The 10167-nt window shown below is 43.2% G+C and overlaps 1 protein-coding gene across 4 annotated transcripts in view; it reads left to right on the forward strand.

Annotated features, from left to right (window-relative positions):
- Positions 1–1974: 1974 nt before the first annotated feature.
- APBB1IP (amyloid beta precursor protein binding family B member 1 interacting protein) overlaps positions 1975–10167 on the forward strand; it is an 86914-nt gene continuing 78721 nt past the window's right edge. For all 4 annotated transcript variants that reach the window (XM_006025361.3, XM_014520709.2, XM_014520710.2 and 1 more), the window contains exon 1: positions 1975–2066. The gene's annotated coding sequence lies outside the window, so the exon portion shown is untranslated. The remainder of the gene's footprint in view (positions 2067–10167) is intronic.

Here is a 10167-nt window from a genome sequence, read left to right on the forward strand (position 1 = left end):
ACTCTTTCCTGCTTATGCAGGGGGTCGGACTCGATGATCTATTGAGGTCCCTTCCGACCCTAACATCTATGAATCTATGAACAGTGCTTTTTTCTAAATTGCCAGAATTGGATGCCTTTTAAACTGTTTTCAGTTGTTTCTCTCTGGCAACACAGGTTTGGTTCAATACACTAATATGATTTCAGCATCAGACAACACTAAGCAGTGGAGGGAGGAGTCACTAATGGATAGGAACATGGAGGGAAAATAAGTAGCAAAACAGCAACTTTTATAAGTCATCAAATGGCTTTTTTCTAAATTGCCAGAATTGGATGCCTTTTAAACTGTTTTCAGTTGTTTCTCTCTGGCAACACAGGTTTGGTTCAATACACTAATATGATTTCAGCATCAGACAACACTAAGCAGTGGAGGGAGGAGTCACTAATGGATAGGAACATGGAGGGAAAATAAGTAGCAAAACAGCAACTTTTATAAGTCATCAAATGGCAAAGCATCTAAAAACAATGGGGAAAACATTAAATATCACAAATTAATCACTGACTTCTACTAATCCTTTGCCATTTGATATTCCATCAGATAAAAACAGTGAACCAATCAGAGCCTGATTCTCTGGGGTCTTGCACCTTTTCTTGTCATTTATGCCTGTGCAGAATTGGTGTAAAATACTATGAAAATATCACAGTGTCTCTACTTGCTCACCTCTTGAGGGTGTATCTTTTGTGTAAGACAGATAATTTTGTAATAATAACAGGGCTCAGATGGTTAGCTACACAAAATTTGTGGTACTCTGAGACTAAGGCCTGATTAAAACTGGTCCCAGACAGAAAGACCTAAATGAAAGGGGATCTACATGCATATCCTCTCCTGTAGGTCTGCCCTTCAGGTGCCTGGTGCTTTTATTTTATCCTTTCACTAACTAATGTAGGTGCTTTCATGTGACACAACTCTCCAGCTACATAGAAACCCTTCCCTTTCAGGAATCAACATGAGGTTCCAAAGCAGAGCCCTGAACAACAAAAATAGATCCAGGTTTTCCTCAGGCTCAAATAATACCTCAGCAGCATACTTGTCCTTCTGGCCTTCTATATAGGGCTGCTTTGCCACCTAAAGTTGGTAAGCAGACGGACACTGTTGCCTCTATCTAGGCTTCTCTGCCCACATCTGGGACCCCAAAGAGGGGTCATTGTATCTCTGTTCACTATTCTATTGTATTCCTCTCCCAACACTACTCCCTACAGTGCTATCACTAGTCAAGCCACCTTGCTGGCCATTTCCTGTCTTATGATCACCACGTTTTTTCTGACTCCATTTTCAGGTCACTTCTCTGATATGCAACTGTAGAGAACTGTTCAGGGGGTCACTGATTCCCATCAGTCTTTCTTGACCGAGGTTATGAGACCACTCAGTAGTCTTACATGATCCTTTACCTCCAAGCACAGGATCCACAGTTCAGTCCTCCTGAGTATTACTCTTATTTGCTTGGCATTGGACTAGTAGCTGAACAAATAATCAGTCAGGGCCCTGCTGGACTTTTATAGCCTGTGCTGCTCTGTCTCCACTGCCGTTGTTACCCAAGCCAATTATAGATTCAAGCTAGCAGTGATATGCTTGCACATGCAATCACAGGTCTTGTCTTCAGTGAAGACAAACCTAAAAGACCTTAAACTCCAGGACTGATCAAGGACAATAGTGACCACAGGACCCTTGCAGCGATACAAACAAGCAGTCCAATTATACAACTCACTGTATCCCTTTAACTCCAAGTACAGGATGATCTGAGACTCCTCCCTGACACTCCCCTGTTAACTTGTCTTCAGTTTCAGAGAGAATGGCCTATAGCCACAGTAGCAAAGACAATATTTAGTTAAGCTGAAAGGTTAGGAGGTAAAAAGGTTCTTGTGTATTTGGGGGGTAAGGAGGGAATGCAGGAGAATGGCAGAGGCTAAACTTATTTAATATTAATGTGTCAGCAGAACCCAGGAGAGACAGTCAGGATTGTGCCAGGTGCTGAAGAAACCCACAGGAAAGGCATCTTTGTCCTGAGTACAGGAAAATCTAATTCCAAGGTACGTGCAAATATTTTTTGAAAATTTGTCCTCAACTAGTTTTGTCATGTATAAGAAGACCCACTCTGCTTAAATAACTAATAGCACACAGCAAAACAACAAAGTGAAAGCAGCATTGTTATTAAAATGTATCAGGGTGACTTCCAGGTATATTCAATTTTGTCCCTTTGGACTGATAAAAAAAATTCTCTTAAATTTAACTCCCATGCATTCATTCTCTTCCCACATGAACTACTTGCTCCATGTATGCATTACTTCAATATATATGACTTGAGTGCACATTTTCTACACATTAAAAAGAAAAAGGACCTTTAAATACTGAAATAAAAGGTTTCTGTGCACCAGAAGTAGAATTATGAATGTTTCTGATACCCTTATCAACAAGAGTTTGCACTTATTTCCATATGCACAGTTCAGGAGTAGATAGTAGTAAACCAGATGTGGGCTTGATTGTTAGTCATACCTTCTGGCTTGCTGTGGTCATGCTAAGTATTGGTGTGACACAAGTTTATAAGACAACTTTAGTAAGAGTTGCCCCTATAATTCATGTAGAGAATTGTGCTGCAAATATGTTCTGGAACAATAAACTACAAACACATATTGACCTTATCAGTGCCAAAGGGATGAACCATTGTCAAGTTTTTTATGTAGGATGGCCACTCAGGGAAGCTTTAGTGCTACAAATCTGCAAGGTAAAACAATAATGTGAAACAATCTTTAACACGTCATTGTGATTTAAAGTTGAGTAACTGGATGTGTTTTATTCCTAAACTGTTTTAATCCTAAACTGTCCTGTATAGAGCACATATTACTATTGTACTTCAGTCCTCCTGAAGCTGTTGTTCATGTGTTACCACATAGCCTCCATTTTGTTATGAACAGGGATATGAAGCGCTGCACCCAGCTCCACCCATACTCAGATAAACATACAAGATGACTTTCAGTTGTGGCTAACAAAATGTCTCAGGGCACCAAATGAGCCTATGCCTAGAGATATAAATAATAAACTTTTCAGCATTAATTGTGCATGCTAGCTTTTTTCTTGGAGAGTACATTCAGCTTCTAGGTCAGAGGCAGGAGAGTGGCAGTGGATAGGGTGAGGGGAATTACTTCTGAATTTGGGGGCATTTGGGGAGGAGTTTGTCTTTTTATACTTTCTTATTTTAAAATTTTATTTTTTTTGTAAGCCATCCTGAGCCTTTTTTGGGAAGGGCGGAATGTAAATCAAATTAAAAAATTGAATATTAGTGAAAAAGAAATTTTGGAAGTCAGTATTTTTGTTGATCTAGTGCAGTGGCTGGAGTCTTTTGGAGACTCTGACTCAATTACTACAGAAAAAGGTTAAGCATAAAGAATAAGGAGGACGGTTGTGATTCCCCTCTCCCTAGACCTAGTTTGAACGTCCAGGTTAAGAACCCATGATCTTAAAGGTTAGTACAGTAGAAGTTGTACAATAAGGGCAGCATTCAGCAAGGCCTTAACTTTAATGAATTCTTCCTAAGAAAGGAAAGCAGTGACCTGATTACATCCTGCTTGAAGAGGTTTATATTTTAGAGTTAAAATATTTTCTACTGAAATACTGGCATCTTCAATCTAAAACATTAGCTTCCTAAGTGGGATGTAACTGTGATACAGCTACTCTCATGAATAAGATTCACATCATCATGGAGCTTTTGTTCTTGAGATCTTGATTCCATAGAAAACTGACAATAAACCTTGTGCACTTAGACCTGTAAGATAAATCAGATTTTGACCCACAGGGCTTTCTAGACATGTATCTACTAAACCACTGTTAGGATCCTCTGAACAGCCCCACTGGATGCATCTACACATGCCCCTTATAGCGCAGCTGTTACTGCTCCATCATTTAGTACTTGCTTTAGGAAGTACTAATTGACAGCACAGTAACAACCATTACTGCACTGTCCCAGCAGTGCACAGTTGTTTTTAGCAGTGATGCACTGTAGCGAGGTAGCTTGTCGCTACGGTGATGTAGCATTGGCGTCACGGTTTGTGCCCACTGATGCTACATTGCCATAGCATTCACGTGTAGACACGCCCCCTGGATCAGACCCAGTGTCTAGCATCCTGCCTCCAACATGGGCCAGCACCACATGCTTCAGTGAAGGCACAAGAAACCCTGCAATAGGCAAATATATGATAATCTGCCCATCATGAAGATCTGCTCATCCCTGATAATGAGTGTATTAATCCTTGGACCATGAAGTTTTGTAACTCCCTCAAAATTAGTTAGTTAGTTGACAATTATATCTTTTGTTATCCATATGAAAATACAGTTCCTCTAAGGTTCTTGCTAAATTCTTGGCCTCTATAACATCCCATGGCAACAAGCTCCCCTATCTAGATACACATATGAAAATGTTTCCTTTGATCAGCTATAAATTTTCCACCTGTCAGTTTCATTGACTGTCATTTTGATCGTGTTATTATACAAGGAAAACAGATGTTCCTGATTAATCTTCTCAAGCTGAGGCTCACAACATCCTGGAGGTAAGGGTAGGAGCTCGGGGAATGGCTTGGAGGCTACTGGTCCTGGGCACGACCTAAAACGTCACCCTGCCAAGGAAGGGAGGCCTGGTGGCACTGCCAGTGGCAAAACTGGACTGATGCCCCATGGGAAGATCTGATATTGTGATCTAGTCCAATGCTATGAAAATAAGTGAATAGCCTGCACTTTCCTTTGCTAAAATCCATCCAATTACTTCTTTCATAATACACCTTTGGATTACCCATACCATTTCTCTTCTCTCTTTATTTTATGCACTTTGAATGCCTGTAGATTATTAAAATCCCATTAGCTATTATCCGAAGGGCCCACATTTACTTCTTATGGACCTATTCCTCTGACCCAGGGGCAATGCATAGGGGGTGCGCGTGGTGGTGCACCCACTGGAAAAAGACACCAGTAGCATCTGCGGATGGTCCCTGATCGCCCCTGGCTGCGGGTGTTTGCGGGTGATCGCCAACCCGTGGTTGGTGCTTGCCACCTCGCCCCCGCTGCCGACAATGCCAGCAGCATCTGCAGGAGCTCGCCACCGCTGTGCTCCCACCACCACCACCATGCTCCCACAGCCACTGGCACAGCCATGCCCTCCTGCAGCTGCTGGGGTATGCGCCATTCATGCTCTGGCCTTTTCTTACATTTACTCATAAGACAAACACACGTAACCCAAGAAGAGTTATGTGTACTGGAGGATCAGGTATATTCCTTTGATCTTTCCTTAACCCTGTTTTTAGGATATTATTTTGTTACTAGCCAATTGCCTGTCAGGAATGATGGTGGGAAGGATGGAGCGCCACCGTCCACCGCCACCTCCCAGGAGCAGGGGAGGTGGGGGAGCTTGCCCCTCTGCCCCTTGGCCAGCACCCTGTGCCGCTGCCACCTCCTGTCCAGAACGCTCTTGGAGCACTCTGACTGGTTGTTTCAGTCAGCATTGTGATTGGCGGCCGAGACAGCCAATCAGAGTGCAAGTAAAGCATTATGGACAGACAGACTAAGGCTTTTATTATATTAGATATTTGGCTCAGTACCTCCCACAGAGAGACTTACCTCCCAGCACTACAACCCAGAAATTTGTCTTGCCATTTCTGCCACTACATTTTACCATGAACTCCTACTCAATCTGCCATCAGTTCTTGCTCCTATGTATAGTTTTGGCATTTCTGCTTTCCAAATATTATGCCTCCATTCCACTGAGTATATTTCAGATTACTCTTGTTAAGAGTTAATATTCTGCATTTAATTAACATGCTGCTTTTGTAACTATTTTTCCAGATGACTAGATAGGCTTAAATACAACTGGTCTTCAGACTTCCTTGGAGTACTCTGTCAGATCCCTTCACCCCACTTGTCATTTATCCTTCCTCTTTGTTTATAGCCTTCTAAATTAACTTCCATCAACTCAGCTGAGACTAGCAGAAGCACTAGTTAGTAATTTTGCTTAAGAAGTTAGTGTTTCCTGTTTGGTATTGTTTCCTGGTTTATGCAGAAACATTTTAGGTCATATGACATGGCTGGTAGACCACTTCTTCCTGTTAAGTATTCTTTAAAGAAAAGTAGGTTAGCTTTGCCAAAGCTCAAGAAGCATTGTGCATTACAGTACTGGACCTGTTTAGTGTGGCACCCTACCTGGGTTTTCAAGGCACGTTGCAATGTAGCCATTTCTGATTTCATATTAGTTATTACCTCCTACTCCTCTGGAAGAAGTAAGGTTGAATTTTATTTTACTAGTAACCGCTAATTTATACCCAGTTTGTAAAACTTATCAAGGTGATGTATCTCATTTATAGAAGCTAAGCTGCTATTATTTGTGCAGATAAAACATGCAAATCATGAAATTTACTTCCTCAATTCTTGCAGATGCAAACTTCTCAGTTTCATTCTCCCTGTGAGCTTCATAAATTTATTTGATTGCACTTATACAGAACATGTTTTAATCACTCTTAGAATTCACAATATCAGCAAAGATTTCAGGGTGAAAATCCTAATAGATCTATCTGGCAGATGCATGCACCAGTATTCCACATTTACTGCATGACTGCCATTGAAACATAAAACTGTGTGTCAGATTGTGGCCAGCCCTTGGGTGCATGTGGAATTTGAGGTTCAGAAGCATTTTCTGATGCGGAAGTGTAGTTTTGCTTGTTACCAGGAAGTTGAGAGAGGTTTCTCAGTTGCTCTGAATACTTGTCGTCCATTTATGTCAACAGAGTTATGATATCTCTTACACTAGTTTAGCATCTGCCCCATGGTTGCTAGATACCAAAAATAAGAGAGACAGTGATGGTTCCTTTATGTAGGCCAGCATGCCAGCAGTTTATGGAGAGTAACTTTAACTCTTCTCAATGCCTGTGCAGCAAGCATAAAAGCATGCCTGTGAGGAATTCTGGTCGAGAAAGACCCCTCTGAAACCCTGTAGGTGCCCTAGTGGTATACTCTTGAACTTACTGGTACACAGATGTTTCATAATAATAAGAGGGGAAGGGAGTTATTTGAATGATATCTTTTATTGGGCCAACTGCATAGCTGAGATAGAATTACATGAGCTTTTGAATGCTTTCATAATAATGATACATTTTGAAGTCCCTGCACTACATTCTTTGGGGCTCTCTCTCCTTTTCAGTCTGCAACCCCACAGACAAAATTCTGCCCTCTTATTAAGCTTTCTTTCCTCTCCCTTAGACTGCCCTATTTTTGACCTTGCCATTTTTAAAATTAATTAATATTTTTTGCTGGCTCTTTCCTCCCCCCTTCCTCTTTCCTGCTTCTTTTCTGTGGCTCACACTATAGATGTGTCAAACCTGCAAAATTCAAATCTGCAGATGCATTCTATATGCAGCTTACTAATATAAGAGTTGTTTGTAAAGCCGGTTTGACTGTAAAACTTTTTAAAAATATTTTTTAGTCATTTTTCTGACCTACGCATGTCTACATTTGGCAACACAGAAACACTGATAGTGAATCTTGTTTCCTATTTTTAGCCTGCTAATAAAAATATTATCACTAATCATGAAGGCATCTGTAGTGACTGCTATGAATAAAATAGAAAAGCATTTATGGAGATACTGAAAATTGTTTTATTTGGGAAATGCAATAAATGTTTTTATTGCTTGGTGGACAGTATTAGTGTATGCAACCTTTTTTAGATGAAAATTCTAGTTGTTTTTTCTTTTCTGGTTAGCACCCGCTAACCTGTGGGAGACGTCTTGGAACATTAACCGCCCTGTAGACTAATAGGCAGCAGAACACTCTGTCCTACAGGAGCTCAAATTCAGCAGTGAGTTTAGTACCACTGTCTCTGGACTGCTATAAGTCCAAATTTATTCTACAAGGCACATGCTTCATAGGGACTGTTGAACCATGCATGCACCTGACTGGCAGTGAGCCAGGTTGGGGCTCTGCAGACCTTGATAAAGCTGCTTGCAGCCTCCCTGCCATCTGCTGCAAGCAGCCCACGCTCTGTGGTGGGTGGCAGGGGCCTGCCCAGAGCCCAGCCCAGCTGTGGCAGGCAGCCGGGAGGCTGTAAGCCACTGCCCTGGGATCTGTGGAGCCCCAGCCCAGCTCATCACTGGCAGCACGTGCATGTGCATCTTGGGGTGAATAGTGGGGAAGGGGTTGGGGCTGTGCTTCCACAACAAGGATCGGGCCTTTTGCGGCTCCCCTGCCATTCACGCCAGTATCTTACAAGTTGAGGTTGTGGGTGTTTCTGGCATTCTGCCCAGATATGTTGCCGACCCCTGGCTTATCAATTTTAAGGTTGCTGCATGTTGCGCTAACTTGTGCTAGAAGCTGATACATCATCAGGCTCACTGAAGCACAGCATGCTTCAGCAATATCCCCTCTCCCAGTTTAACATTCTTCCTCAAAGCCACTCTTATCTGGCATAGATACAGCATGTAAATCACAGAGTGGATTTCCCTGAGCCAGAGAAACTCCCTGCTGTCTACTTGATGCAGCTTTGTGGTGAGAAGGCTTGAAAGGGCCTAGGACAGGGGTGGGCAAAATGGCAGATCCAGCCAGCAGCCAAACTCCATTTCCCAGCAGTCCCTGCCCACATGGCTGGAGCTGGTCTCCATGGAGAGCCCAGCCGCACCTATGCTATAATAGCACAAGGCTGGGATTGCCATGGAGACTGGCCCAAACTGCACTGGCAGGGCATGCAGCAGGGCAGGGCAGGGGGCTGCTGTGGAGCCACTGGGATCTTGCAATGGGGGCAGTTTGGTCTGGGTCCAGGGCAGAGCCGCAACCTGCAGCCTGCACACTCTGGGCAGGGGCACTCAGGCAGCGGATCACAGCTCTGCCCCAGCTCCTTGCAACAGTGACAGCCTGGTCCTGAGAGCATTGCACAACTTCATGCCCTAATGCATGATCCTGGAAGTTGGTGCAGCATATTCTGTACTCTGAATATGGTTTGCACATGTAAGTAAGGCAAAGTACAAAGTCAGGCTGGGTGCGCTATCTGGACAATGCCTCAGAGTTAGCAGATGCTGCATGCCTATTTATTCTTTCTGAATTGGGTGGGGACAGGGAATGGACAGAGCCTTAGCTCTACTTTCCTTGTCCTACTCCTGGACAGAACTGAGGTAAGGTAATAAGTGTTCTAATCTGTTTTTGATAAATGCCACAAGCAAATTACCCCAGAAGCAGGGAGGCATAATGATTAAGAGGTATATCTGAATCATAAACCCTTGCAGGGATGTGGGAATTCTGGTACCATTTCAACACCCTTAGCAAAACTCACAATCCAACCCCAGAAAAAAGCAACTGTTGGGCTAGGGACAAAATATACACATAAACTGGTTTAAGTGGTGATCAGAAACTGGTTTATACCTGTAACGGAGCATAAGTTCAGTGAACATAGACCAGTGTAAAAATGGCTGAGACTGGTTTAAGATAAACCCGGTTGAATGTAGTTTCAGACTTAACAGATTTGGGTCAAACTGGTTTATGGAACTTCTGTCCCAAACCCCTTCCTGGTAAAAGTTAAATCAGAGTCCCCTTAGCATCCCAGCATGCTTTTCAGCCTTGGGCTGGGCTGTCTGCTCCAGAGAGCAGAACTGGCCATGGCCCTTTCTGCCCTAGCTGGAGCTCTGGCTAGCTGAGAAGGAGGTTGAGACTGCAGGGTCTACAGTGCATCTACACTCTGCTAAAGCAGGGATTCTGCCTCTCCTCCCTGCCCGCCACAGCACAGACCCCAGCTGTTATCTGGTCATGGTCACACCACCCCCATGTTAGCTAATGCTGAGAGGGGTGTGTGTGTGTGTGTGTGTGTGTGTGTGTCCAATTTCACTGGGACCGGCAGACAGAATAGTGTCTGCTTAAGGCTTTTTGGAGCTAATCAACAGGCCAGCTGGTAATGTCCCTCTGTTCTTCCTTAAAAATGCTGTTTATGAAGAGCCTGAAATAATGAGAGGCTTTGTTTTCTTCATGGGCTGATAAGCTTTGTGTTCTGATAAACTCCCTGCTGACTGGGAGTAAAAGGAAGGCCCAGGGAGGAATAGGACCCCTGCTAAATGGGCAGAAGCAATTGGTGACGGACAGGGGGGACAAGGCTGAACTCCTCAACGAGTTCTTTGCCTC

Source organism: Alligator sinensis, unplaced genomic scaffold (genome assembly GCF_000455745.1).
Source record: "Alligator sinensis unplaced genomic scaffold, ASM45574v1 scaffold455_1, whole genome shotgun sequence".
In the NCBI taxonomy this organism is placed as follows: Eukaryota; Metazoa; Chordata; order Crocodylia; family Alligatoridae; genus Alligator; species Alligator sinensis.